Here is a 23,205-nt window from a genome sequence, read left to right as displayed (position 1 = left end):
CTTCAATTTTGTTTTTTCTAAAGCAACCAGAATTTGCAGGAAGTTCATTTCATGACAAAGATTAATGTTGTCTTATTGATTTCAAGTGAAATACGTGCAGGAAAGATTTGCTTTGATGTAGTTAACTTGAGAAAATTCTAAATGTCACCCCTTCAACATGCCTTTCATGGGGTTGGAATCACGGAAAACAGAAAGCCATCTGAAAATGGCCACACTTGCTTCCTAGCAATTTTGGTTTAGGGCAGAGTTATGCAAATAGTTTACTCTCACAGTCGTTGTAAGTACTCCACGTTATCTTCCTATGCTGAGCATTTTTCATCTGAATCACCTGTGTTATAGTTTCTTTTTTCCATAGTTGCTAGTGCTTGTCCTGTTACTACAAGAGGGAATGTTTCAGGAAGCATGCAGTCCTTTGGTTGACACAGCTGTTTCCTCCCATCCTCACTGGTGCAGCAGAGCACGGCAAACTTCTGAAGTCTGTGAGTTGCTTCTCTGCAAATGAAACAAAATAGATTTATTTTACAGAAATGTAATTTTCATTGTTCAAAGCAAATAAGGACTGTGCTATAATCAGGACCAGGGAGCATAGGTCACTACTTTTGTCTTATGTGAATTTACTTCCATCAGTATTGTATTTTAAAGATTTTCCAAATTATAGTTAAGAAAGTAATGTTAGTTCTGGATAACCCCTTTCTTTAAAGAAATTTAAAGAGTTTGTGTTGAGAGAAAGAAACTTTGTTTTAATGAACTTTTACTTCAGTTACCTAGTTAACAAATGTGTCTTAAAACTGTTTGGTCAGAAGATTTTAGTACATGCTGTGAGCAATATAGAGCTCCTTGCTACACCCAGGAATGTACTGAGAGCAATAGCCAACATTTCCTGGAGAAAGGGCAGCTGTTGCACAGCATCACGGAGAATCATGCATTTAAAACCTGGTTCTTCTACTAAGTGTGTGACTCTGGCTAGTTTAACTTTTTTAGCCTCAGTTTCCTGGTCTGTTTAATGGGGACCAGGATAGTACTAGAAAACAAGTGTTGTGTGAAAACTGAACAAGATATGGTATATAATGTCCCTGGTGTGTCATGCTTGCAGTTTTGAACTTCTGCTTGAGGTTCACACAGCAAGTGGATGCCACACTAGGCCACATCACAGTTCCTGTTCTCTCCTACAGTGTAGAACCTTGTCCTCGCTTCACTTTCAGAGGCCCCAATTCTATGAGATTCTTTGAAGGACTGTGTCAACTCCATGTTGTGCGCTTCTGTGCGCATACCAATCTAAGGTAATATGCTTAGACTGTAAGTGTATGCTAAGTATAGGCAACTAAACTGACTTTTCAAATGGTTGTTTTGTAACTTTCAGAAGAGCATATTAGAATTCTGTTGTATTTCTACATAAACGTCCTGTAAGAAATATTTACTAATATTTAAAGTTAAAGTGAACCGTCTATAATTTAAGTAATTAGAGCAAAGTTCCTTAACTATTGAGATTATAGTTCAATCTTATTCATATTTTTTATTAATGATTTTAATTTCTTGTGCCACTGGGATTTATCTAATTTTTAGCTTACATTATTTCTTTTCACTTAACCCTTGAATTAAGTATAAGCATTCTTTCTTCAAAGCTATAATTATTGAAAAGTACTTTATTTTACTTTTTATCTATATAATGATACTTGAGCTTCATTTATTGCTGAGTGTTTTATAATGTAAGATAAAATTCCATACTAGTGACCTCTAAGAGATACCTAGATTGCATTACAATATTTGAATATTATTTTGTCAAATGTTGCAACAAATCTATGAACCTTTCAGAAAAAAAATAAAGTTTCCATTTTGGGGAGAATGTTGTTGGTAAGGAAATTTTTTCCAATTCCGTATAACCTATGCCTATGGGAGAATTTTCCAATTCCATATATCCTATGCCTATGGGAGAGTATTGTTGACTCACAAAAAAATGCTAGTGCATTCTGTCTTTAAATTATTATTTATATTTTATATATAACTAAATTTTATAATAGAGTAAGTTTTTGAATTGTGATAATTTATTTGATTTATACTGTATAAATACAAAGTTGCTAGAGGTATCTCCCCAAGTTTGCTAAAAATAATAAATTTCTAGTTTGCTGATGATATGTTAATTGATACTGGTCTAATGAGGAACTGCACTTGGCTATTCCATGAAAAACATTGATAATACAATTTCATAAAGTATGAATTTTTGTGGTGTATTTTCCAGATCTCTCACAACTCTAAAGTTGCATAGTTTAATTTTCTAGGTTCTGAGGTTTTCCTCATGCAGAAAGCATGGCTAAAAGCCGGATTGGAAAACCTACCTCCTTTTTTTTATGTGTCACATACATGTTCAGTATCTATGTGGGTAAATTCATGCTTGGCCTGAACCAAACTTAGCTACCATTGTTTACATTGTTATGCAGAACCAGACTAACTTGAAATGGTTAATTGTTTAAAAGTAACAAACAGCATTTCTTTCCTGGAATATAAATAAAAGAGAATATGAAAACAGAATAATTTTGCTATTGAAAGGCTGGTTTGTAAGTGATCATCAGTTGTCAAGACATTTTGTTTGCTTCTTGTTTCAGTGGTATAATTGCTCTGAATTCAATTATTTACCTCTTTTACCCTTTTCTCCTTCAAATATCAAACAGTTGTGGAGAATTAGTCTTAAGACTATTCTTAAAGGTGTAAAAAAAAGTGAGGATGAAATATGCTCTGAAGAAAATGAAATCAGGAAAAGATTGAGGCTGACATTGTGACTGCTCCAGAAAGAGGGCACTAATTTGAGCATACAACCTGCAACACACAGAGCCCTTGGTGCTTTTGTGTGGGTGAAAGATACCAGTGTCTCCCAAAAGGGTTAAGGAAATGCATTCTGTTGCATCTGCTTACTAAATCCCTTCCTTTAGCAGAAATTCAAATTTTGTAAAGATTATTCGTTTTATTGATGCATATAATTATAATCACAAGCCATCTGCTGATTTGGCAGGCATGGTTAAAATTCTCTAACTCTCATAACCTTTCAAGTACAGTGCCCTTGGGACTCTATTTCACTTTTATATTTTGGAAAACATGTAGGGACAAATAAGGGCGGTCATCTGCAGAATGTCAGACCTGGGGAAATGAAAGAATGGGGATTGAGTTGTGTTGGTGGTTATTTTCAATAGTAGGGGAAGAAGTTATTTTCCTTTTTTTTTCTGACTTCATGAAAGATGATCCTAGTTTCTATGATCAATTTTGGAAATTTTTTTCCTAGGGATTAAAGCTCTGTCATTACCCTCCCAAAAGGCAGGTTTCAAGCCTAACCAAAAAGAACATGCCAAAAAACCTTCCAGACATTTCTTATGTTGGTCTTAACAGATAAATTCAGTATATTTCACCTAGTCTTTCTAAATTATGGAATATTTATTTTTATTTTTCTGAAAATATTCAGTTAAATAACCTTACAGCCTAAGATTTTGGGTTGTAAAATAACTTACACATTTTGACATCAGTCTTTAGTTGAAAGACCATGTTTCTAAGCATTTTGACTATGTTGTTTTGGTGTGAAATCATGCACTGGTCATATTTCACATGGCAGGAGTCTTATGTGACCTTTTTCTTCAACTATAAACATTTGAAGCTTGGTGGGCTTCCATGCCTGAATCACTTACTTCTGTGGGAGTATTTCTTCCATAATCTGATGTTATCAGCTTTAATACTCCAATGGTCTGGCTTTGCACGCAGACAAATCTCGGCAGAGTGCGAGTCAGCTTAAGGGAACTTGAAGAAGCCATAGGAGTCCAGGACTTGGCTTCATCAGATAACAGAAGCAAGCACATACGCAGCCAATGTGTTTCTCAGTCTCTCTTTCTTGCCACACACCATGAAATCATCCAGAGAATTATTTTTTAGAATTTTGAAAATAAGGAAGAGAATTTCTAATTCTAGTATTGCACACGTAGTTTTTTTCATGGCAATAGTGAAGTATATGGCTTGACTATACATTAACAATAATAACCTTCCACAGCCACCAGATACTTGGTTTGAGCCAACTGCTGTGCTGAGTTCTTTAATGGACAGCTTCATTTATTACTCAGAATAACCGTGTCTATCTTTACAGAGGAAGCAATGGAGACTGAATCATGAGGTGCTTCTCATGTCACCAGAGGAATGAAAACTTGAGCCCATGCTCTTAATAGTTCCCCATGTATAATGGCTGAAATAGCATCAGCAGCAAGTCGTCAAATAATGCTGGGTGCTAGGTATATCTGGGTTCTATTATAGTTAAATATGACTAACACATTGAATAAATCAGATGAGGTGACCTGACAAGCTGCTTTATTTTCCTTGTCGTCAACATCTGTCACTTTAAGGGTGACCTCTGGAATCCTTTTAGTCCCCCAAATTCTGTAACTGTAAACAATTTATAATTAAAACATGAATTTGAAAAATAATTTAAAGACAACGTAAGCACTCATGATACCTCTCAAATGGATATTTACCATGCCAATTAACCCCGATAGCAAAAATAGCCTGTTCATGAACCATGTGAACTTTATGTCTAACCTAAATATTAGAGTAAGAGTTTAACACTTGATCTCACACTGAAAACTCTTAGCTCTGTGAGATAAACGCAAATGCTCAGAAGCATCTGATAATTGAATTCCAACTTTGTATATTTTTGATACTAATATCACACTGACATCAAGCTAACTACCAACTGCAGTGTTTTATGTCTATAAATCCTCACAACTACCACACCAGGTCAACAGCCAATAGCACAAAGTCAGTTCTCCTGCCCTACCTGGAGGTGAGAAAACGGCACTGGTGAGAGGCCATGCACAGCCATGACTCTGTGCATGGCTGCGAGAGCAGAACCCAGCTGAGGCCAGGCACCGCGGTGACACTGTGAAGACACGTGCACAGGCTTTGCTTTCAGGTTTTTTCTATGAGATTTCATTAAGTTTGACTTGAAAGAAAGTTCCACTCCTCTAGACAAATGTTTGAAACCCTAGACTACAGTCTACAGCATAGGTGGACACATCACAGTCTTTGCTTTTGTACTAATCTTAATTAGCTTGTGACTTAATCATATAGTTTTCTTAAATTATTACAGAATTAACTTAGGGTACTTTTAATCTTTTACAAATGCTATGCTGAAAGTATAACAACAAATAAAAAGACAAGGTTTGACAAAAATCCCTTAGAAGATAAACTATCTTTAAAGCTGTTTGTTCTTCTTATTGCCTAACAGAGAAATTCAGAACATTACTAAGAATTGCTTAAATGTTTCTTCAGAGAAGAAATAATTTAAGAAGGAATTGTTTCAATTACGATATTGTAAATCTTAGATGCCCATCAAGTGCACCCAAGTTTTAATATATTATTTCAACTGGATATGATTTTAACTAATTTGTTTGTAGTATTTACTAAATGCCGAGGAAGAGAAAGAACAATGTAAATATCAAAAATAAATAGAAAAAGATTGCTTGGGTTTTATATAATTGGTTGACTAAGAAATATTTGTGTGCCTAGGTTTCTAAAATGTAGAGAATGAACACAAGCCTAGGCCCATGACTCCGAGCACGTATGAGTCAGCACAGGGCAAAGTGGTACAAACAGATTGGTATTCACATGACAATAGGTTTATTGAAACAAGTTATGGCCAGGTGTAGTTCCACTCAGACTCTCAGCCTTAAAGTATAGGGCCCAGGAACAGCCTGTTCTACCCATCCTTTAAAAGATGATGCTGCAGCATAAAGAACAGAGTGGCTCTTAGCAGAGGCCATGCTGTTGCTCAGAGACGGCATCATGAAAGCTCTTGTAGAGAAAGCTCTTAAACAGTGTTGGAGCTATACATTCAACAGACTTGCTGAGAACCTATTATGTTCCACTTACTTTGTTAAGCAGTGATGCTAGTACATGAGGATTCACAGTGCTCACAGCCAATTAGGAAGAATGAGTGGAGAGTAGAATACTTGTATTGTGTAGAAGGCAAGCCCAGGATTTGAGAACTAGAAAAGACTAATAAGTGAATACTACAAGAATATGTAAATGTACACCATGCACCTATCATCTGGACACTGGGGATTTGATCTTAGGAACCACATACAAAGTAGAAATGACAGCCATCTGTCTTGGACAACAATGTGAATGATGAATCAAGACAGTATATTCAGAAGGAAGAGTTGTTCAGAGGGAACGATGTTGGGTTCTTCAGGGAGTATAACATTTCCGACAACTGGTACTGATGGTGACTGGATGAATGTCAAGATTAAGATCCAGGATGGAAAATGGACATTTGAATGTGGTTCTTAAGTATAATATTGACAATGAGAAAAGAGCCCAAATTGTAACTGGAGGACCAACTATGAATAGCAAAATGGAGAGAAGGAGGCTTAACAAGGGAAGAATCTAGAGAAGGCTGCAGAAAAACTGGGGTGTTAGAAGGTGAGATATAGACATGTTTTCATTAGCTGGACAATAATGTTAACTGCTCAGAAATCGACTGATAACCCACCGTTAGCTCTGTCAGAGAGAAAGTCACTGATGACAACATCCAGAGCAGTGTCAATGGAATTGGGTTAGAAGCCAGATGTCTGTGTGTAGGAAAAGTTAGGTAAGAAGAAGAAAGTTTTTGGGTATTTCAGTAGGTTTGACTCTGAGGAGCAGAGACAGCAGTATAGGAGAGAGGAGTATATGTGGAGAGGCAGCAGAATGATAGGAATTGGAAAGAAAGGGGATGTGGAGGAAGCAGGACACAAATGCAAGGAGAGTATCTTGGGAACCCACTCTTAGAGAAGAAGGCACAAATTCAGGGAGATGTGTAGGAAGAATAAGGATGAGCTGCATCAGGCAGTGGGGACCAATGCAAAACTCCCTGCACAGCTTTGTTGACCCAATGTGAAATGTAAATCTTCAACTGTGAGGCCTTTTAGCATGTCAGCTTTTATTACTTACTTTATTTATATAATGAGATTAAAAATTAAGGCTTCTACCTAACAAGAGAGACCCAGAAGAGCTTTGGAGTGTCCCCTGGAAAGTAAGTTATCATAAAAGATACAGGCAGTTAGTGGGTTAAAGCAGTGTCCACTTTGCTTACTGTTCTTTAAGCTGCGGCCATCTGCAGGAAGGAGTAGCAGAAGATGAGACTGGCTTCTCTCCAGAGCGTGTGTCTGTGGAAGGAAGTGGCCAGAGAGGAGCTAGAATCTAGCAGGCAGCAGATACCTCTGCTCTTCAGTGCATTCAGCCTAGTACTTTTGTTTTGTACTGGAGACAAAACAAAAGTTTTGCTAGTTTTCTCTTTATGATTAACATCCCCTCCAGTCCATCTCCTCATGTCCTGCTTACTTCTTGTCTAGAAGCTGGCTCCCCTGCCTCATATGTCTGTTCAGAGCTGCTTAATGTCTTTCTATCATGCATAACATACAATTCAGACTTCTTAAATGGTCTGTGTGGCTTTACCAGCTGATAAACAGACCAGATCTAGTTTACATACTACACACTTTACTCATTTACAGTGAGTTTGGTAGTGTTCAGTCTGTGCTAAGTTCTGCATCCATCGCCAATGATCATTTTAGAATATTTTTATTTTCCCCCAAACCTTCTGTCCTTCTCATTTAGCATCCTCTCAAATGTTTTCTTCCAGTTCTAGACAGCCAGCATTGTACTTTGTACATCTGTAGAGATGTGTCTTCTAAACATTTCATGTAATTGAAATCACACAATTTGTGGGTTTTGTGCCTGACTTCTTTCATTTAACAATATTTTCAAGGCTTGTCACTATTTTAGCATATATCAGTATTTCACTTGCTTTTATTGGCAAATAATATTCCATTTTTCATTATTTGATATAATTTTGGGTTGTATCTACATGGCTTGTGTCTACATGTTGTAATTGTGAACTATGCTGTGAGGACACTTGTATAATTGGTGTGGATATGTTTTTATTCTCATGCATGTAGCTTGTAGTTACATTGCTGGATTAGAGTGACTTTGTGTTGGACTATTTGAGGTGATACTAGGTGTTTCCTGGTGTGCTTGGGCCCTTCTATGTTCTTATCAGCAATGTACACTCTTCTTCACGGCCATGCCAGGATTTGTGACCTTCTCTTCGATTTTTTTTTCAATCCGTGTGGGTGTAAAATGACATCTCGTTTTGTTCTCAAGTGTGTTTCTCTGTGGCTAATGACGCTGAGTGTCACTTTCTGTGCTTATCATGTCACTTGTATATTGTCTTTGGAAAAATGTCTGTACAAATCTTTCCTCCATTTAACAAAAAATTTAATTATAACTCCTATTATATCTTAATTGCATATCATGACATTTCCAGGCATACATCCACTTGATAATTTACTTTCTTCTATCCTTTCTTGCCCCCACTTTGGCCAGGTCTAATTGGGCTGCTTTTTGTTATTGGGTTATAATCATTTACAATATATTGTAGATACATGGACATGTTTATACACGGACACATGGATTTCTCTCTCTCTTTCTGTCACTCTGTGTCTGTCTGTCTGTCTCTCTCTGTATAGGGGGCATAGAAAGTGTGAAGTGTGTGTGTGTGAGCATGTGCTTATGAGTCCAGAAGAAAACTTGGGTGCCATTCCTCAAGTGCCATCCACCTTATTATTTTGAAACAGGATCTCTTGCTGACCTGGTGTTCAATAAGCAGGCTCCCACAGATATCCTGCCTGCTGACCTGGTGTTCAATAAGCAGGCTCCCACAGATATCCTGCCTGCTGACCTGGTGTTCAATAAGCAGGCTCCCACAGATATCCTGCCTGCTTCAACATCCCCAGCATTGGAATAACAAGCACACTGGCAGAGCCTGTTTGTTTGTTTGTTTGTTTGTTTTTAAACATGGGTTCTAGGGTTTGATTTCAGAATCTCATGCTTGAACAGCAAGCATTTCACTGACTGAGCCATCTCCCCAGCCCTGATGCATATGGCTCTTTACTGTCTCAAATCAACAAAGCTTGATTTGATCCCTTGATGTAAATGGCTCCTACACTCTACGTGACATTATTTTTCTATAGCACTTATTACCTACTTTAATCTGTGCTGTGTATGTATTTACTCTGGTTTTGGATCTGCTCCTCAGTGGGAACATAGTTTCAGTGATGTAAATGGCTCCTACACTCTACCTGACATTATTTTTCTATAGCACTTATTACCTACTTTAATCTGTGCTGTGTATGTATTTACTCTGGTTTTGGATCTGCTCCTCAGTGGGAACATAGTTTCAGTGATGTAAATGGCTCCTACACTCTACGTGACATTATTTTTCTATAGCACTTATTACCTACTTTAATCTGTGCTGTGTATGTATTTACTCTGATTTTGGATCTGCTCCTCAGTGGGAACATAGTTTCAGTGATGTAAATGGCTCCTACACTCTACCTGACATTATTTTTCTATAGTACTTATTACCTACTTTAATCTGTGCTGTGTATGTATTTACTCTGGTTTTGGATCTGCTCCTCAGTGGGAACATAGTTTCAGTGATGTAAATGGCTCCTACACTCTACGTGACATTATTTTTCTATAGCACTTATTACCTACTTTAATCTGTGCTGTGTATGTATTTACTCTGATTTTGGATCTGCTCCTCAGTGGGAACATAGTTTCAGTGATGTAAATGGCTCCTACACTCTACCTGACATTATTTTTCTATAGCACTTATTACCTACTTTAATCTGTGCTGTGTATGTATTTACTCTGGTTTTGGATCTGCTCCTCAGTGGGAACATAGTTTCAGTGATGTAAATGGCTCCTACACTCTATCTGACATTATTTTTCTATAGCACTTATTACCTACTTTAATCTGTGCTGTGTATGTATTTACTCTGGTTTTGGATCTGCTCCTCAGTGGGAACATAGTTTCAGTATTGTCCATTTCTGCATCTCTATCACCCTTCCATGATGCTATAGACTTCCACAGTGGAGAACCTGGACCTCGGAGCAAGATGCCAGTCCCCAGGAGTTCCGAGATACTGATGAGCTAGGAAATTTCTAGGTTTTCTGTGCTACAATTCTATTTTAATGGTGAAATGATGGATAATTTCTGATTGATATAGCTGTGTGTGCAGCATTTATATCAGTCTCTAGAACAGAATAGGAACAACCAGTAAATATCTTTGAATGAGTATTAATGAATTTTCCTATGTTCAGATCCACTTTTCTACTTTTTGTTTAACTAGTCTACATTACTTTATTCAGTAAGCAGTTTCATTGTGACATTATTGCACATGCATAATAGTGTACGTTGACCACATTTATCCCCTTTTACTTTCAATATTCCTCCTACTTTCTTTTCTCTCTCTTCCATACCCTTTTTCTGTCTCTTGTTCACTTGAAGAACATCTCCAAAGATTTAATGCCCCTCATCAACACTGTGGCCACCTGGAGCTGCTGTGGGTGGAGCACACACCTGTGGACTCCATTTTGGAACGATCCTGGAGTTCTGAACTGAACTGGACCTCCATGGCTCTGGTGTCTGCTGAGTGTTTGCAGTGTACCATGGCTTTGTGTGCTGTGTGGCTCATGCAGTACTCACTATTCTAGAGTAAATTTCTGTTATTGTCCACAGGAAATGCGAAAGGTAGGGAGACTAAATGCATCTCTGAGACCAAAGAATACATGTGCTAGATTTAGATACTACATCAGGCTATTGTTACAGCCAAAGAACATCCTCATTCTAACTTTGTTGCCTCAGGCCAGGGTTCACAGTTTCCAGTCATCATGATGCTCACTTACCAAGTCTTTTCCAGCATACTGGTTTTGTGACTCCTACTGCATTCCAGTGTACTATTTACTACTGGAAAATTTTCTTACATCCCTTCCAACCTATAACTGGTCTCATTGAACCACAAAAGTTCACCTCCCTCAGTGACCCTATTCTGGATCTAGGATTTGGTAAAAGACATGAAGTGGATAGATTCCAACTGCCTCTTAGCCAGAGAAATCCAGCATGAGGAATGGTAATGCCAGATGAGGTTTTGTATGGGAATTCTTACAGTATAGTAAGTTCATTCACCATAAACCATAAATAGTGTCAATTCTTGAGGAGTTTAGTCCAGTACCTGAGAAAACTGATTTGTATGAGACTGGAAACCACCATTATCTCACTTGGAATCAGTGTGCTGAAGTAAGTCCATTTGTATGTTTGTGTAAAAAAATTGCCCTTTTCTATTGTCCTTTTTTTTTTTTGTTTGTTTGTTTTTTGTTTTTCAAGACAGGGTTTCTCTGTGTAGCTTTGCGCCTTTCCTGGAACTCACTTGGTAGCCCAGGCTGGCCTCGAACTCACAGAGATCCACCTGCCTCTGCCTCCCAAGTACTGGGATTAAAGGCGTGCGCCACCACCGCCCGGCTGTCCTTTTGTTTTACCCTCTTGTTTTTCTAGAAGTGCCCAATTTAGTTCTCCAAAGCATTGAAACATGTAGTCATTCTTCCAGTTTAATATGACTGGCTTAACTGTGACAATCCTTAAATGTAACTGTTTTTTCCCCTATGTATGCAAGCTAGTAGTCTTGTGAAGAGAAAAATATAGTGGTATTATGCATATGTTTATATTTTTGTTTTTATCCCTGTGTGTGTGTGTGTGTGTGTGTGTGTGTGTGTGTGTGTGTGTGTGTGAGAGAGAGAGAGAGAGAGAGAGAGAGAGAGAGAGAGAGAGAGAGAGAGAGAGATGGTGTGGAGCACTCACTCATGCCTGCACATTTTCAACCCTGAGGTTGAGATTGGATATCTTCTGTCACTCTCTATTTTTTGAGACATTGTCTCTTACTGAACCTGGAGCTCATTGTTTTGTCTAGACTGACTAGTACCATTGAGTGAGCCTCCAAGATATGCCAGTCTCTGCCTCCAGAAGTATAGGATGTCAGGCACATGTGACTGTGCTGAGCTTTCACATAAGCTGTGGATCAGAACTCAGGTCCTCATACTGGCATGGCAAACATTTTACTCGTCAAGTTCTTACCAGATCCTGCTTCTGTTTGCTTGTAAAGTAGATATCAGTTTATTAATAAATTGTTCATAATATTCCTTCCCAACACTCAAGAGTCTAAGACAAAAAAAAATTGTTATGAGTTTGAGGCCAGTCTAGACTACATAGTGAATTCTAGGCTGGGTTAAACAGTGAGATATCTCAAAACAAAAAAAACAAAAACTAAAAAGATCCTCTTTCCTTTCAGGTATAGCATCAGCAGAACATGATAATTAACTTGAACTATGCATTTATTCATCACATTGTGGAGTCTCAGTGTATACTTTTATGCTCACCGTTTTTGCACATGCTGTGGGAGCTTGCACGTCTTATCTGTAAATATTTAATGCATTGATTTAATATATTATTTTCCTAACATATATATCACAGAGAAAGTGGCCTTAGCCTAGAGTCTTCTTATTAATTAGCGGGCTGGTCTTCATTCAAATGACATCAGTCTGGCTGGACATCTGCTCATGGAGGGGAGGTGGAGTCACTCATTCTTGCTCACAGGAGCTTCCAATCTGAGAAGAGCAGGTGGGGCTGGGAGAGGGCATGTGAGGCTTCTCACAGGGACACAGAGCTATGAGTGGAATGGGGAAAAGAAAGACGGAGAAGAAAGAAAGGCTTTCTACCTAACTGCAGCAAGGTGCTATGTTTATGAGAATTCTTGTCAACTTAAAAAACACATCATATAAATTAGATCTTTAAGAGCAGGGATTTCATAGTTTGGAAGCATTTTATTTCTGCAAGCTTGTTTTCAGAAAACAGTCATGTGATAGAAAACCAAGAAAAATTAAACACACGGAATCAGACAGCTGAACAGTGTTTGTGTTGGAGATGAGATAGAAGCGGAGATGTCCAAAGCTTCAATGTTTCTGTTAGAGTTGATGAATAACTGATAAATATTTGGGGTTGTGTAGGTATGTTGATTAGATTGATTTGATAATTCCACTTTATACAAATAAATGTGTATAATTCTAATTTGTCAATATCAATAAAATAAATATTTAAAAAAAAGAAATGAAGAAGGTCACATTCCTTTGGTACCTACCAGCACTAACTATGCTGATTCAGCAAAGGTCCATTGATTAATGATGAAATTGGATAAAAATACAACCAGCATGAATTGAGCTGGACTGACCATCACATGAAACAGCAAACCTGGATGTTCAAATGATCACATTTATATCGTCAGATTCATTATAATTCTTAAAAGCCATATAAAGAGGGACATCAGTTCATATTCCCTTGCACTTTCAGTCCATGCCATTATTATCTGCATTAAAATTTTGTAACATTATGAAAACATCGCATAAATTACATTTTAAGGACAGGGTTTCCATAGTTTTAATGAATTTTACTCCTGCACCTCCTTTTTCAAAAAAAAAATATGACATGACCAAAATCTGTTCGTGTTTTCTCTCAAACTTTGTAACTTGGCGTTTGTACTTTTGGGGTCTAGTTTTTATCAAACCAGTTGGATTGTTCCTCTAAGTCTTCAATAAATAAATTCAACACCTGCATCTCAAAGATCTTTATTTGTCTCTTTGACTTGAATGACAGGACTATCTTCCCTATGAGAATGGCAGAACATGTATGCCTGCCATTTGCAGAAGATTTGCCTGGCTTCTCTTCTCCAGGAGAATAGGTGTTGACAGAAGATTTCAGTGTATCAGTTAATAGCTTGCCTAAATAATGCGATTCTATACACAGACCATTTGTTACACAGATATTAAGTGAATTTATTATTTGTGATATTATTGTCCTCTTTTATTTAGATGAGATTGGCATTGTCTATCCTTTCTGTAAGACAGCAGAGACAAATAACTCAGAAGGAACATTGATTCCTATAAAATCTTTTTCATGTGTTTACTGAACCCACATTTATTGGAGTTCTGGTATATAAATTCATGTCCAGGACAATCTTCCCTGTCCTGTAGAGATCAATGCTAAAGCACCTGGCTTCTGCGTAGTGATAGCCTGCTGTTTTGAGAGCCACTCTCCATTTCCTTACTAAAACACACCAGGAAGATGTTTCACTCTAATTTCTTTTATTAATCCTCTCTTTCTAACAATGTTGCAAAATGCCCTGGTCAGGGATCTGACACTGAGCTATCTATATGAAGGACAATTCGGAAAATAGGTTTTTCTATACTCCAAGAGGTCTCTAGTATAATGTGACCTTCAAAATAGTGGTAATCAAAACAGAACACTTCTCATGTGAGTGTGTATCAGAAATATACTATGCCATTTAGAGGAATTTTCTAGGCTGCTAACACTGAATGTCTCAAGTAATTTTTATCATTGCTTGACATTTTAATTTGTCTTTATTTTATAATTTGTAATTAATCTATTCCCATATTTTATTTGCTTTTTGAAAATTTAAATATTGTACAAAGTCTTCAATTTGTAATTTGTGAGCTTACATTTGATAATCACACCTGTAATGAAGCACATAATTACTGTTTATTTCTTGATATGAATGGCTTCATCTGAAGGGAAGAACAAGTTCAATAGTCTATAAATTACTTTTCAGGATGTGTTTCTGTCCTGTTAGGACAGAACATTCAGTTTGTATCTATTCCTTTATATCATGAGGTATTAATGCTAGAACAAACAAATGTATCTGAAATAAGGAGGACATGCTTGTTGTCCCATATGGGCATTTGTTAGCCTTTGGGTTTGGGGACTCTTTAGTGTGTTTAGTAATGAATAGTTAAGGCAATGGTTTACAAAGTGCAGTCTCCAATGATCAGCATTATCAACACATGTTCTCAGGTCAGGTCCCCCTCTTTAACTATGGAATCAGTCCTCTGGGCTGGATCAAGCCTCTGCATAACTCTGATGTAGGCTAATACTTAAGGACCACTGCCCCATTACTTTGCTATCAGTATAGCCTGTGGACCAACAGGAGCATGTGGTGCTGTGTGAGCATTGTATGATGTTACAGCAGAACTTGCAGTGTCTAATTGAGATCCTGCCTATTAGCAAGATGCCTAGGTGGTCTCCATATGTATGAAAGCCCAAGAGTCATTGATTTAGAATTTAGGATTTAGAGTCTGGAACTTTCCGGAAGCAGAGGATCTTTCATTCAGGGGCATTTGGAGTATGTTCAAGTAGAGCTCCCTGCTACTTTATTGTTTGTCTAGCCCCTCAGCTTTCTCCAGATTAAAAGGGCAGAAGAGATTTATAAACTTCTTCACTAACCTGTTCAGATTTTATAAGGGCACACTCTTTCTACACCATGTGATGGAAAGATAACTGTAATTTGGTTAAAAGAGCTGTGACATAGGTAGTAAGTCAGCTATAGCTTGTAGGTGTGTGTGTGTATATATGTATATATATACATATACATATATACACACATGCACACACATATGTATGTGCATAATGTGCATATGTGTTCTATCTAGCAATGATCTAGAATACAACGATGATCTTGACACAGACAAAGATACAATTTTCAAGTCTCTTAATTTTTGAATTTACTTTGCAGTTATAAAGCTATATCAGGCATCTTTTTCTCTTAATCTCTTTCTACTGTTGAATTTGATTTTTAGTAATGTAACTGCTTTAAGGGAACCTTTTATAAGTGAAGGAAACTGCACAAATCAGAGGTTATTTGTCTTTGATTACAGTGGGTTTTGCCATGCTGTGGCACTAAAGAACAAGTTACACAAAGCCTTTGAGGGTGCAATGAAGTTCATCCCCTTCCAAGGCTTTTACCATTATATATTTATCAGTGATAAACCCTGTTTCCAGCCCAAAAAAAGCCATTGATCAAATAAAACCTTATTTGTCAAAAATTATTTTATCATGGAAACATATGAGCAGGAAAGGATTTAAAAAAATCCTTTTGAAATCTTTACAACACCCCCATATGTAAATAGGTCTGTCACTCCTGTGTTTGTCCACAGCTCCAGCTCCAGATGAACCAGGGTAGTGTGTGGTGGCAGGAACAGCTGACTCATTAGTAGAGAGCAGTGAAAGGTAATTAACCCTGGGAAAAGTACAGCTGCCATGCGGGCTGTTCCTTTCTGTAGGATCTGATTAGAAATTAGTGTTAAACCACTGATTCTTTTTTAAAAGACTATCTTTGATAATTCATTTTCTCTCTCAGGTGTGTCCCTAGAAAAGGTTCTCAAAAGTACTTATGTGTAAAGGTCTCAAATCCAAACAATGTTTTCTCTTAATAGTAGACACCTGTATTCCTTGTTGTAGGATAGTCTTTAAAATAATATCTCTGGCTATTGAATGTCGTACTATCCAGACTCATATTCTGATGCACAGTTTGCATATTACCCTAAGTCTGTGGTTCTCAACCTTCCTAATGCTGCAACACTTTAATAGAGTTCCTCATGTTGTGGTGATCCCCAACCATAAAAGTCTTTGCTGCTTCATAACTGTAATTTTGCTACTGTTATTAATTGTAAGGTAAATATTTCTGGAGATAGCGGTTTTCAGAGTCATGATCCACAGGTTTAGAACCACTGTTCTAAAATATTGTTTATGCAGTTAATAAACTGTAGATATTTGATATTTAATTAACTTTTCTCTTTTCTTCTTTCCATGTTTTCTCTGATGATGCTTCCATCTGTAGCAATGGCAACTCTCTGGTTCAAATTCAATAGCTGCTAGGGAAGGTAAGTGATGCCTATTTAAAATTAAAATTCCCCTCAAAAATACCTCTCCAATGTCAATGTCTTCGAAAATAAACAAGTTAAGAAACTTGATTTTAGAGAACCAATAAAGATGTTGGTATTTATTAATATTGGTACTGAGATTTGTGACATCACATGTATGATAATGAGGGGCACTAGTACTGAAATATTAAGAATTCCTGTAGGTGACTAGAGATTGTGGTGCACAGGATGATTGCCTCCCTTCCAAAGGTGTGTCTAAAATTGGTGAATATGTTACTGCATAACAAAGGATAATGAGTCAGTTAAGAACTGTGAGATGGGAAGACTATCGCAGACTATGAAGGAATGGACAACTATCCATGGTTGTTACAAAAAAGACAGTATAATGAGTCAGGGAGTTAAAGCTGGACAATGACTCAACAAAACCACCCTTTCCAGCTCTGAAGAGGAAGGGGACATCGTCAAGAAAGGTGTCAGTGTCTCGAGGCAGGAGTGACTTGTAGTGTCATTCAGCAGCTCCGTGTTGTCAAGAATGAGGAACTGGGCTTTCTAAGACAGCTGAGTAAGAAACTAGGTTATCCCTTACAGTGCAGCCTGACTTTGTTTCACACTGATGAGACCATAAGAAGACCCCATGCCTCTACAACTATAAAATAATAATAGATCTGTTTTTTAAAGCTATTAAGTTTATGAATATTTGTCAATGAAATGAAAGAGAAATAATAGAGTAAACCAACCAATAGGTAGGATATATTTTACAGCTAGTAGTATAAGTCCTAGGAGGACTATTCTGTTTCTGAATGAAACAAATTCTTGAGAGGCCAAAATTGAAAGTCTAAGATTATTTATTTGGGGATGTAAATGATATTTATTGATACTCAGTGATTGTATCTTCCATTTTGTAATGCTACTCCCTTATAAAAGTGGTACGTATCATATTTCTATAAATGCAGTGGTTGTGTTACTGAAAAAAACAAAGGAATGCGTGTTTATATGACCCCTTCAGTGAACCTGAGTGAATATGAGGTTGGGTAAAAACAATGGAGTATCAGAGAGGGCAGAAGCCCAGGTTTCTGCAGCAGAAGTTCAGTCTATACATGAAAGCAGAGGCTGCCATTTGAACTGTTTTTCACCTGTATGATGCAGAGACTGGTAGTGATCTTACTTGATTGCCCTATCTTGGTGTGTAAATTGGTTGTAATATGGAATTCCATAGGATGTCATGATGATGAAGGGACATTGAGCGGTGCAGTGCCTATGAAACTCATGTTTCCTGATAAGACTCCAGTAAAGATGAGAGACATTTGCTTAGTAATATATCTCCTTTCACTGTTGATAAAATTGCTAGACATGCTTTGTTCTTCCTCCTAGAAATGGTTGGTTCCATTTTCTTCTGCAATATCAATCAACTCATCAATTTTGAGTATGTGGGCATACATTACTTAAAGTAAAATGTAGGTGGCCAATGGTCAGGACCTTCTGGTAAATTTTGAATGAGAAAAAGAAGACTCTAAGAATGAGGTTCTCATAGATCTTAAATGGGTCAGCACCCTTCCTAGACCAATCATTTTCCAAAATCTAGCTCACTGTATTTCATTTCAGATTTGGCATTCATTTCTCAAGAAGAGCCAATTTAAGGTTATGTAATTTTTCATGTAAATGAAGTAAAAGTCGATATTGGGTAAAAATCAGACATAGATCTGTCACATTTCACATATTGTCTTCTTTGCACTAGGGAAACTTTTGAACACATAGGAAGAAAGAAATGCTGGGTAGGGTGGCCTCAGAACTCTAATCCCCATACTTGTGAATTGAGGTCATCTGTGATATGTAGTAAGATCTTATCTCAACAAACAAGCAAACCTTGTCAGTTTTCTTTAGCTAGCAGAACAACCAAACTGACTAAACCTATAACATTCCAGATACTGAGTGCCAGGGTTTATTTAAATCAATTAATAAGCTATAATCTCAAGAATCTATGTTTATTTTGGGCTTATTTCAGTTCAACATCAATGTATTGAGCATATACCATAGCCATAAAATGGTTTCTAGGGAGCATATCTCTCCATCCATGGTCCTACCTGAGCCTAAGTAAAAGTAGAAAGACATGAGGAAATAGAGTGAAAGGCAGAACCTAATTATCAAAATGAGCAGGCCATCAAAATTCTCTTGGAGTACAGGATTCCAGAGAATGCTGTCTATCATGAGTGGGAGTGGATTTTGCAATTCTCATCCTTTTCTTGGAAAGTTACATATCAAATTAACAAATTAAAGGCATTTAATTTCAGATAGTTAATTTAACCATCTGCTGTCTTTGACCCTTTCACAACTGCATGAAAACATAGCTTTAATACAGTGACCAAGCCAGTTTGACCACTGGCATCCTTTCAATTGGTCTTTAAGAATGTTTTCCTATTTTATTCAGGGTTCTCTGAACATCTCATGAATCACAATCATCTAGAAGTTGTCTAGGCCCCACTCATGTCCACTAGTTCCTCAGTCCCCTTTTGTCTTAGGATGTCCCACATTATATTGGAATCAATCCTTGACTTGCCTGTTTGTACTGTTGAGGAAAAGAGTTGTGCCTTGAATATTTTTTATACCCATTATTTCCCATTGGGCAATATGTATATTACTGTCCAGTAAGTGTATATTGAATGATTAATAGTATATTTTAGAAGAAAGATACCTATGTGAAAATAATCTATATTAAAGATTTTTGTTTATAATGATAAAGTCTAAGGATTGTGTTCCCAAAATCCATTAGCTCGTTGGCCTCAACAACTAAGAGTCATGCCATTTTCTTTTAAAAACTTCAGTAGATTCTCCCATTCCATTTTCATCATCAGATAATGAAGACAAATGACTATAATTTTTATCATAATTCATATTTAGAGAACATTGTGAAAATGCTAATGAAAACCAAAAAGTTACTATTGAGAAAAATATCAGACTTATTGAAAATATTGTAAAGAACCTCTTGAAAGTAGTAAAGGAAAGTGGAAAATATCCAAGGATATCAAAAATATTGTGTGACCATCTATATAATAAAATAGCCTAAAGAGAGAAAATTCCCTTTGCATAATGAAAAACCTTGTTTTTTTTAAATCAACAAGTGTTCTTTGAATGCCATTAAAAGTGTTTTTTGCATTATAAGGATGTTTAGTATAGATTTACTCAAAATAGCACATTTAGTTGTAACACAAGCTTTGAAGTTAAGTGGTTAGTGTAGTAAAACATGGTTTCCATAGTTACCACAGGAGAACAGAGAATAACTTTTATTTCTTTGGAAGCCAGGAAGGGGCTTTAAATAAAAGATTATGCAAACAGACCCAGGCAGGTTCATTATTCACGGCTTCACATCTGATTGGGTTTTTAAATGGGGAAACTCTTGATATTATAAGAAATTAGAGTGTTTCCACTAAAATCTAAGGCGGCACATTAAGAAATATCAACCTTCCTGTTCTCTGGACATTTCAAACTCAATTCTAAGTCAGGAGAAAGATTGGCTTAGCAGATAACTCTATCAGATACATTTTACTTTATTGATAAGCCATGTTGTAAACAAGTTGGTTAAAAGCTGCCTGCTGAGCATAGTAACTCATTGCTCATGGCAGATCAGGGGTCACAGGCAACTTTATTATTCACTATCAGATGTATCCTGATGGACTGCCTATGGAAGGGAACTTGAAATCCATACTCGTGAAGATGTACTCAATGCTGGACTCATTGCTTTCTCTGTTAGAGTTTAGATATGTTCTTTCTGAGTGTTGATGGAGGTCACTGTCACACTGTCCTCTGCTGCACCTAACCCAAGGAGTTTTGTACAGTTGCCACTCAAGACACAGAATGACATGGTTTCTGGACTCAACCTTCAGCTCACCAGTCTTTAAAGCAGTGTGATTAACAGGACTTTTGCAAAGTTTCTATGTAGTTACAAGGACAGTTTCAATCTTCTGTCATTTTTTTGCATTAGCTATGATTATGCTTTTACCACAAAAATGCATTTGTTTTAAAGGTAACAATACAGACTGGGAGAATAGCTTATGTTTCATCTATATTTATCAGCATTCACTGTACATTTGTGTCTTCATTACCAGGAAATATTAAGGCACATTGTGCCATCTATTCCTGTTTACAGTTTATTATGCAGAGATAGGAAACACTTAGCATGTAAAATGAATGTAGAAATTATTCCTGGATAGAAACACGGACATTTCCCACTCGTTGGCTCTTTCTCCTCCATCACCGGATCAGAGTGTAATTGTCAGTAATCAGGCCTGCTTGCTGCTGATAAAACCACTCTGAATGCTAGCAGCCTTCTTTGTGTGATGACTCAATTATTCCAGAAGTGCCTCATCAAATCTGCCCCATCAGCTGGGCTAATAAATAAGGAGAAGAAACTGGCCCCCCAAAGCAAATTATAAATCCATTTGCATTAACCATTTCGTTGGTCCATGATCTAGGCAGAAATAAGCATGGCAGATTGTGTTAAGCTTATTTGAATATGTTTATAATGTTTACAGCATGCAACTTTTTTTCCCCACAAGGTGTTGGAATTATCAATCATAAATGGCATCTAAATGCAGTTATGTTAATTACCACATGGCTTTAAGTATCTTTGAGGGCTATTTTGTTGGTTAAATTAGGTAAAATGGAGAAATAGAAGTCTTATATAAGGTATTGGAATTGATTCAGACTTTAAGGAGAAGACACCATGATTTTCTTAAAGAATTGGAAGGACAAATATCAATACTAGGATGCATACTTGTGTAAATGTAATTGTCCTGTCTGTGTGACAGTGCAAGCCACAGTTATTTGAGTCCACTATATGACTTCAGCCTCAGAGCAAAAATGACTTGTTCTCTAAGCAAAATGACCTCTTCTTAAAGCAAATCAAAGTTGCTGTAGAATCCTTGCACTTAAGATTTCTTGAAATATTCTATAGGACAAAGATTCAAAAGCTGGACAAATCCCTAAAAAGTCAACTAAATCACTCAATCATAATTAGTATATTTGTTGATAAATCTTACTTTTTTCTTTTAAAATAACCAAATGAATTGAAGTTTGGTTTATATTTGAGCTTTAGTGATAAATCGGGGAAGCATAAAGTATTCAAAATGGATGATGAAAGGCAATTTGATAAATAACATAAAATAATTCATCTTATTGAATATCCAATAATTTAAAATTGGAAACATCCTGCAGAAACCTAAATGATCCTACTGTCTCACCTTGCAGTAAGACCTATTTTTCCTTGTGGAGTATATGAGGCTTACAGAACCTCCTTGTCCTACTCCCTCTATGATCAGATACCTGACTGTGGTCTCGTTGTGAAAAAAAAAGCTTATGGACAATAAGAAGCATACTTATTTACCTAAAAGACTTAAATGAAACTCATGCTTGCATTCATTTGTTCCAGAAAACAAAGCACATTCTCTACTATCAACCTGGAGAGCTCAGCAGAAGAAATTTATTTTAAACAACATAAATATTATATGGTAACAGACTCACAAAAATTTGATGCATCATTTCCTAAATAGAGAATTGTGTGCTCTAATGGACAAAAACTACTCTAAGGCTTACTGACTAGAACTCCAAAAAAAAAAAAAGAGAAACATGAATAGAAATAAATGTCAACAGAAATTATGAGAAGTAAAAATCACAAATGGAAACTGAAGAATTCCATTGTGTTTGCAGTTAGCCATCAACCTTATATATACATATGTATTAATATGTACATAAGTATGGTAGTATGGGATATTATATATCTAAGTATTTATATGCACATGATATAATAGTATATTATACAAAATTTGGCTGTAACTTAAATCATTATAATCATTAATATAAAATAAATCATGAAGTTTAGAACTGCAAAGAACTTGTATTATAATTCCAAAGCATAGACAAGTCTAAGATAAGCCTTTTCTTCATTCTAGATGGTGAATAATCTGTGAAGCTGTTAAAAGTTAGAACAGTGGATAAGACAGTAAAACTGTTAGAAGTTGTTGAAGCAGGACCTTAAGAAGTAGTGATACATAAGAAGATATGTTGGTATTGTTATGTGGACTTGTTAAGGAAATAAATCCAAGCGGTCTTTAGAGACTATTTGAACTTTCCAGGCTTCTGAGAGGACTGTTGGTCTTGCCCTTCCTGACTAGACAGAGCAGACTGGTTTCACTGGTAGGCAAACCCTACAAGAACATTGGCAATGATGATGAGCTCATGTTAGTTACATGGCATTAGTGGTGGTGGTGAGGTCATGTTAGAACACATTGATTGTGGTGACGAGGTCATGTTACAGAACATTGATGGTGGTGGTGAGGTCATGTTAGAACACACTGATGGTCGTGATAAGGTCATGTTAGAACACATTGATGGTGGTGGTGAGGTCATGTTAGAACACATTGATGGTGGTGGTGAGGTCATGTTAGAACACATTGATGGTGGTGGTAATGTCATGTTAGTTACACCATATGGGCAAATGGTGGTGAGTTCATATTAGACCAGAAGTTGTGCATGGTACACACATTGCATGACAAATTCATTTGCTCCTTCCCCAAAATTTTCACT

The sequence above is a fragment of the Peromyscus eremicus genome, chromosome 2 (assembly GCF_949786415.1).
Source record: "Peromyscus eremicus chromosome 2, PerEre_H2_v1, whole genome shotgun sequence".
Lineage (NCBI taxonomy): Eukaryota > Metazoa > Chordata > Mammalia > Rodentia > Cricetidae > Peromyscus > Peromyscus eremicus.
This window is presented reverse-complemented; position numbering follows the sequence as displayed.